Source organism: Portunus trituberculatus, chromosome 10 (genome assembly GCF_017591435.1).
Source record: "Portunus trituberculatus isolate SZX2019 chromosome 10, ASM1759143v1, whole genome shotgun sequence".
NCBI classification, from domain to species: domain Eukaryota; kingdom Metazoa; phylum Arthropoda; class Malacostraca; order Decapoda; family Portunidae; genus Portunus; species Portunus trituberculatus.
The window spans coordinates 9,358,414-9,365,677 of record NC_059264.1 but is presented as its reverse complement, the minus strand read 5'-3'; the positions used below and the strand labels follow the sequence as shown (position 1 = coordinate 9,365,677).

Genomic DNA, 7,264 nt, shown 5'->3' with positions numbered 1-7,264 from the left:
TATACAGCTCTGTCTCTACATTCACTCTTTATCCAACTCCATTCTCCTCCTCCTCCTTCTCCTCCTCCTCCTCCTCCTCCTCCTCCTCCTCCTCCTCCTCCTCCTCCTCCTCCTCCTCCTCCTCCTCCTCCTCCTCCTCCTCCTCCTCCTCCTCCTCCTCCTCCTTCTCTTCTACACAACCTTCATGGGAATAAAACGATGTATCTTCCATAATTCATTTACCTGTACCTATTCCTCTATCTCCATTTCTTCCATTCCTACTCTCTCTCTCTCTCTCTCTCTCTCTCTCTCTCTCTCTCTCTCTCTCGCTCTCGCTCTTGCTCTCGCCGTTCTTCCTCTCGTTCTCTTGTCACAGTCTCTAATGGCCTTGAGTGAACTGGTCCTCGGTTACTAAAGCAGGTTACCTTGTTATGTGCCGACAGACTCTTTGTACCTTCTCTGCTCTGGTCCATCCCTTCTGCATCACTCTTGTCCGCTCCTCTTATACTCTTCGTTCCTATAATATTTCGCCCTTTTTCTTTGCTTTATTTTTGCTTTTTTTTTTTTTTTGTCTGTTTTAATTTTGTTTGTGTTTGTGGTAATGTTCCTCTCATACTCTCCATTGCTGTAACATCTTGTCCATTTTCTTTGATTTATTTTTGCTTTCATTTTTTTTTTCTTTGTGTTTGTGGTAGTGTTTTTTTAGTTTTTTTTTGTTACTCTGTGTTTGTTTTGTGTTTCTATTGCTTGCTTGTTTGTTCTTCTCTTGTTTGTTTTGTTTTTCTGTTATGTATTTGTCAAGTTTCGTTTTTTTTTTATTGTGTTACATGTTGGTTCTTTTTTTTGTTGTTTTATTTTTGTTGTTTTCATTTCATTTGTCTTTTTTTTATTATTTGTTTCTCTGTCTTAGCATTTTTTTTATTATTATTATCGTGTTTTTTTTTATCGTATCCTGTTTTATTTATTTATTTTTTTTTCGTTTTATTTATTTATCAGAATTCGTGTTTTTCTTTTTGTAACGGACTATTCTTACTTTCATCATCACTTTCTTTTTTTTATCATTATTTTTTTTTTCAATCCATGTTATTTTCTTCTTATATATATATATATATATATATATATATATATATATATATATATATATATATATATATATATATATATATATATATATATATATATTTTTTTTTTTTTTTTTTTACGCTATATTCAAATTTATTATTTTTTTCATTTTTTTTCATAATCTTCTCTTCCTTTTAGAATTCTCGCTTTTGTTGTTGTTGTTCTCCATTATCTGATATTTACTTTTTTTTTACGTTTTTATCTATTTTCCTTTACATATCGTTTTTTTTTTTTTTTTTTTTTTGCATCATCAGATTAATCTTTTCCTTCTCTTTTTCTGGCATGTTTTCTTTTTTATGTTTTAGTCTCTCTGTGACATTATCAGATTGATGCCATTTTTACTCTACCATTTTAAAACCCTCGTCATCTCTGAAATCCTGTTTTCCATTGTGATTATACTTTTTTTTTCTTTTATTAACAAATTTGGGATGATTTCTTTATTTTTTTTCTTAACGTCCTATTTTCCTTTTTTTTTGTGTCATTATCAGAGTTCTTGATATTTTTTTTCCTTGCTTCCTTCATCTTTTTTTTTCCTCGTGTTATTTTCAAATTTTCTTTCCTTTCTTTCCTTTCTTGCCATTATCATTTTTCTTTGAACTTTTCTGCTTTTCACGCTTCATTTTCCTCCTCTCTTTTTTCGCCTCGTTATCTTTCTCTTTCTTCTTCCTTTTTTTCTTCCTCTCCTCCTCCTCTTCCTCTTCTTCCTTCTTCTCTTTCATTTTTCTTTACTTCTCCTTCTCCTCCTTCTTATTATTCTCTTTTATCAGATTTCCCTTCCATTTTCTTTATCTTACCTCCTCTTTGCTCCATCCTCCTCCTCCTTCTCCTTCACCTTCTCCACCTCGTTTTCCTCCTCCTTCTCTACCTCCACCTCCTCCTCTTCCTCCTCCTCCTCCTCCTCCTCCTCCTCCTCCTCCTCCTCCTCCTCCTCGTTTTCCTCCTCCTTCTCTTCCACCTCCTCCTCCTCCTCCTCCTCCTCCTCCTCCTCCTCCTCCTCCTCCTCCTCCTCCTCCTCCTCCTCCTTCTCCTCCTCCTCCTTACCTAATCGCCTTAGAGTCTTTTCTTTGTGTAAAATCTTTTCCCTTCATTAAGTGGAATCATATAAGGGTGAGTCGCCTCTCCACACAAACACACACACACACACACACACACACACACACACACTACAAGGAATCCAGTATATGGAAAAGGATGACGATGGTGAGGGAATATTATTAAGGGTGATGGTGGTGATAACAATGGTGAAGGTGAAAGGGTGAGGAACTAATGAATGGTGACGATGCTGGATGTTGTGATAAAGATGGTGATACTGAGATTAATTTTGCTACGGGTGGTGATGGTGATGGCTTTAGCAGTGGTAATGGTGGTCTTGGGAGTGGTATTGGTGATGATGATGATTCCAGTGGTGATGATGATGGGTGACTGAGGATGGTGAGAGAATAGTCTTCAGGGTGATGGTGATAGGTAATAGTTAGCAAGTGTAGTGATAATGGTATTGGTGATGATGGTAGTGGTGATAAGGGTGATGATGGTAAGAGGGATATTGGTGATAAGGATGTGGTGGTGGTGGTGTTGATGGTGAAAGTGATAGTCGTTGTAGTTGTGATGGTATTGTTGCTGATGGTGAGTTTTTACGAACAAACCACTACCACTACTACTACCACCACTACTACTACTACTACTACTACTACTACTACTACTACTACTACTACTACTACTACTACTACTACTACTACTACCACCACCACCACCACCACCACCACCACAACAACAACAACAACAACAACTACTACTACTACTACTACTACTACTACTACTCCTGACACCACCACTACCACCATCAGCAATAACAACAACAACAACAGCAACAACAATAACAATAACAACAACAACAATAACTAAAAACAATAAAAATAGCATCAACAACAACAACTACTACTGCTACTACTACTACTACTACTACTACTACTACTACTACTACTACTACTACCACCACCACTCCCACCACACCAACACAAACCACCACTAATACTACAACTACCTCCATAACCATCACCACCACCACCACCAAAACCCACACCTATGCTATTACCAATCGAAAACAGAGGTATTTCTTACCTTATCTTATAATTGGTAGCTATCACTCAGATCTTAACGAGAGGGAGCCCTTTAAATTTGATCCTTCTTGTTTTCACCCTTAATGTCCTTATAATAAGTTGTTTTAATTCAGCTCAAGTGGCGTGGGTCTTATTAGCGAGAGTTTAAGCGAGCTGGAAATAATTTATCTTCGTTTCCCAATACCGTGTCTCCCTGATCTAAGCTAATTTAATTCCTTACCGTAAATATTGGATTTAAGATAACCAAGTTTCCTTTAATGTGGCCGTGTTTTAGAGACCCAGGCCAAGGCTGGAGGAGTAGGAGAGGTGAGGTGAAAGTGTGTGTGTGTGTGTGTATGTGTGTTTGGATTAGGATTTAGGAAGCACACTCACTCAAACACGTATCGTTACAATGGATGTCTAACAAGTTTATGAATAACCTGGTAGTCTCGTCAGGGATGTTAAGCGTGTTTGTGTGCGAGCTGCCATGTAAAACCCGGCAGGAACTTGCTTTGTAGATGTAGTGAGTTAGCTAATATCTATCTGCCTGTGCATCGATTTCTCTTGATTTACAATTGTACTCCCTCGGTTCACCAAACACACACAGATACCAACATTTGTTTTCTGTGTTTAAATGTTTTTTTTGTTTCGTGTTAACATTGTTTTTATAGATCATGGTCACGTACTAAAGCCAGGCAAAGGAGCTTGAGACTTTGTACTTCAGTTTATGGGATTTTACATCTCTTTATCTATCTTACGTATCTTTGTCTAGTACTTACAGTGTGGTTCAGTGTAGTTTAGTTTGTTCATCCATTCCCATTCCCTTTCTTTAGCAGAGATTGTGCTTCTTCCTTGTTGAATGTCCATCTGTCTACGTAGCATAAATGTCTTTGTTGTTTGCAGTACAGTTAAGGATTGTAGAGTCTGTTCTCCCAAGTCTCCTTTCCCTTCCCCTACTATGGATAAAATATTACTTGCTTCTCCTTTGGTCAATGTTTATCTTGTTACGTGCTGTACACATGTGGATTACGGCTGTTTAGTGTGTACCTGCTGGTCCCTTCCTTCCGTGAGTAGAAGGCTGTGTAAGATTGCGCAGCTTTCCTTTGGTGAATGTTTATCCCTCCTCGTGCTGTACAAGTCTTTGCTTAGTGTTCACAGTATAAGTAAAGATTGTTTAGTTTGTCCCTCCCATTCCCGCTTTCTCCTGTGAGTTGAAGATTGTGTACCTTTTGTTAAGCAAACCTTTTTTTTTTACATTCAGGTCGTTGTGTGGTTAAGTGAGATGTAGTGTGTCTCGCTCCTGCCTCCTTCCCTCTCTTGAACGAAAAGATGAAATTGTCTTTTATATAGTCTGTTATTTTTGTTTTTGTTATGTATTCGCTATTGTATGTCTCTCCTCCTATATCCTTCGTTTCAATGAACGAAAATAATGTTGATGCATAGTTTTTTTTTCTATTGTTAGTGTACTCGTTGTGTATTAGCTGTTCTTTTGTAGTTGTTCCTTCCCACTTCTTTCACTACATTAGATATATATGTTCCTTCAGTTTGGTAGATATTACTCTATATATGTAAAGCCTATTGTGAGACTAAACCTATCCCTCTCGTAAACGAAGAATATATTCCGTTTGTTTGATCAGTTTTGTATTTATCTACCAGTTATTGTTTAGGTAAGCTTCCACTCACTCTCCCTTTCCCTCATCGAGTTCAAAAGATATATGACTTGTTTATTATGTTGTTTATCTCCTTACTTACAAATTGTTGTGTGAACAATTACCGTTTGCTTCCTACTCAGCCTCCATTTCCCCTTTCATATACAAACTCCAAGTTACAAAATAGTTCGCTCTTCCACATTGACTACATATTCTGTTTTCATCTGATGAAATCAAAACTATTATCGCAAATTCACATGATGAAAAAAGAAATCCAGCCACACTTTTACTTAAACATGAAGTACTTCAGCAAATATAGCAGAGTTGATATCCTCTGGCATGAGTAAACATTAACTACCTCACATATGAAATATGCAGGATGTGAACCCTCAGATACAAATTGGTTGTAGTACCAACCTCACCTCTGGCTCACAATATCTAAACACACTTTCACTTGAATAAATATCAAGTTTTACACAAAATACGGAAGTGTCAGTACGCTCTTTTCCGAATAAACAAAGTGTAGGCACACCTTCAGTATTGAAAAATGCAAGATGTGAACCCTTGAGAAGCAGGGAAGTTATATTCCCAACTGAATTCGAAAAAAACTGCGCACATGCCACGTAAACAAAGGTAAAGTATTAGAGCAAATAAGGAAGTGTTCTTACTCCATCGCTCGAGTTAGCGGGAAACTTAGGTGTGTCCGCATTTAAGGAAAAATGTACGATGTAAACTATCAATTGAGAACAATGAAAATAAATACACACATTCAAGAGAAATGTGTATATAACCAGATAATCAAAATAAATCATACGACTTGTGCCACTAGACGGAACAGTGAAGACTCCCACTCACACCAGTGAAGGAGGAATACTTTGGATTCACTTACCTGCAGAGATGAAATCGATACACGTTAATTTGAGCAGAGTGAGTTACTGATACAAACGTAATTTAAGAACTGAACGAATGTAATTACAACCTATCCAGTAATTAATAGAAAAGTAGAAAGTATATCAATGTATACCAATTATAAAGAAATAAAAAAAAGTATAGATACAACCATATTTCCACATGTACAATGATAATAATGATAAGCTAAATATACAAAAATAAAATCTGACCATCGTAACTTTAAGTACAACCTAACAACAACAAAAACATAGATACTCCGATCCTTATACATAACAATAACAAGAATAGAAATAGGAATAGTAACAACAATAATACTAACAATAACACAACACACCGTCACTTAGCACGGACAAACAAGTGTATATAGGCACACACACTCCCTCACTCCATCATGACACACACTTGCTTGGCCTCTAATAAGTGTAATCATCCTACACTTGGGCCCAAAGACACACCTCTTCCTAGCGACCCGGCGTGTACTTCCCTTAGATGTGTGTGTGTGTGTGTGTGTTGTTTTAATGTGTATGTTATAAAAGCGATTTGTTGGACCTTGTTAGTTATTGGGATTTTGAATTGTCTATTGTGTGTGTGTGTGTGTGTGTGTGTGTGTGTGTGTGTGTGTGTGTGTGTGTGTGTGTGTGTGTTTGCGTGATTGTGTGTTTGTGTGTTGATCTATTTAAAATGAGCATAGACTATTTATACATATATACGTATTTGTGTGTGTGTGAGTGTGTGTGTGCGTGTGTGTGTGTGTGTGTGTGTGTGTGTGTGTGTGTGTGTGTGTGTGTGTGTGTGTGTGTGTGTGCGTGCGTGTGTGTGTGTGTGTGTGTGTGTGTGTGTGTGTGTGTGTGTGTGTGTATGTGTGTGTGTGTGTGTCTGTCCGAGTGTGCCGTGGAGGAAATATTTTAGTCGCAGAATGACACGTTTCCTGTGTGGCGTTCATGCGTGTCACTCATAAATCCGGCTTATGTTTCCCAGACCCGCACACCCGCCGGCCGCTCCAAGTCTCACTGAACACGGCTAATTACAGGTGTTGTAGCTTTTTTCCCCTGTATATCTCTCACCTGGAGGAAATAAGCACTCACTTCTTGCCTTGACGACGAGGGAAAAAAGGGGATAAATAGGGAATGGAACGTAGGGTAAAGGAAAGAGAAAAAAAACGAATAGCCCGATATGGAAGTCTAGGTTTTTTCACACGCCACGTTTCACTATAGTTCACTACAAGAGTCCGCGGCGCACGTCCTCTCGGCACGATGTCTGAGCGAGCACTGAGCTTGAGTCGCGCTGCCTGTACGGTCTGGCCAAACTGAGGGACAGGTGGTGGTGGTAGTGGTGGTGGTGGTGGTAGTAGAGGCGGCGGTGGTGGCGTGTGAGTGTCAGAGTAGTTAGTGAGTGGATGGCGCTATGAGTGAGTGAATTGGGTCTTTATTCTGTGCGCCAGATGCCATGTGCACACTCGCGTCTCACTCTGCCACTCTCCACCACTCACCACCACACTGTTCCGTG

At 38.6% G+C, this 7,264-nt stretch overlaps 1 long non-coding RNA gene across 1 annotated transcript in view; it reads right to left on the bottom strand.

Moving 5' to 3' along the window:
• LOC123502064 overlaps nucleotides 1-7,014 on the bottom strand; it is a 50,435-nt gene extending 43,421 nt beyond the window's left edge. Inside the window, exon 1 of the long non-coding RNA XR_006673782.1 lies at nucleotides 6,823-7,014. This is a non-coding gene — a long non-coding RNA (uncharacterized LOC123502064). The remainder of the gene's footprint in view (nucleotides 1-6,822) is intronic.
• Between the last annotated feature and the right edge of the window lie 250 nt (nucleotides 7,015-7,264).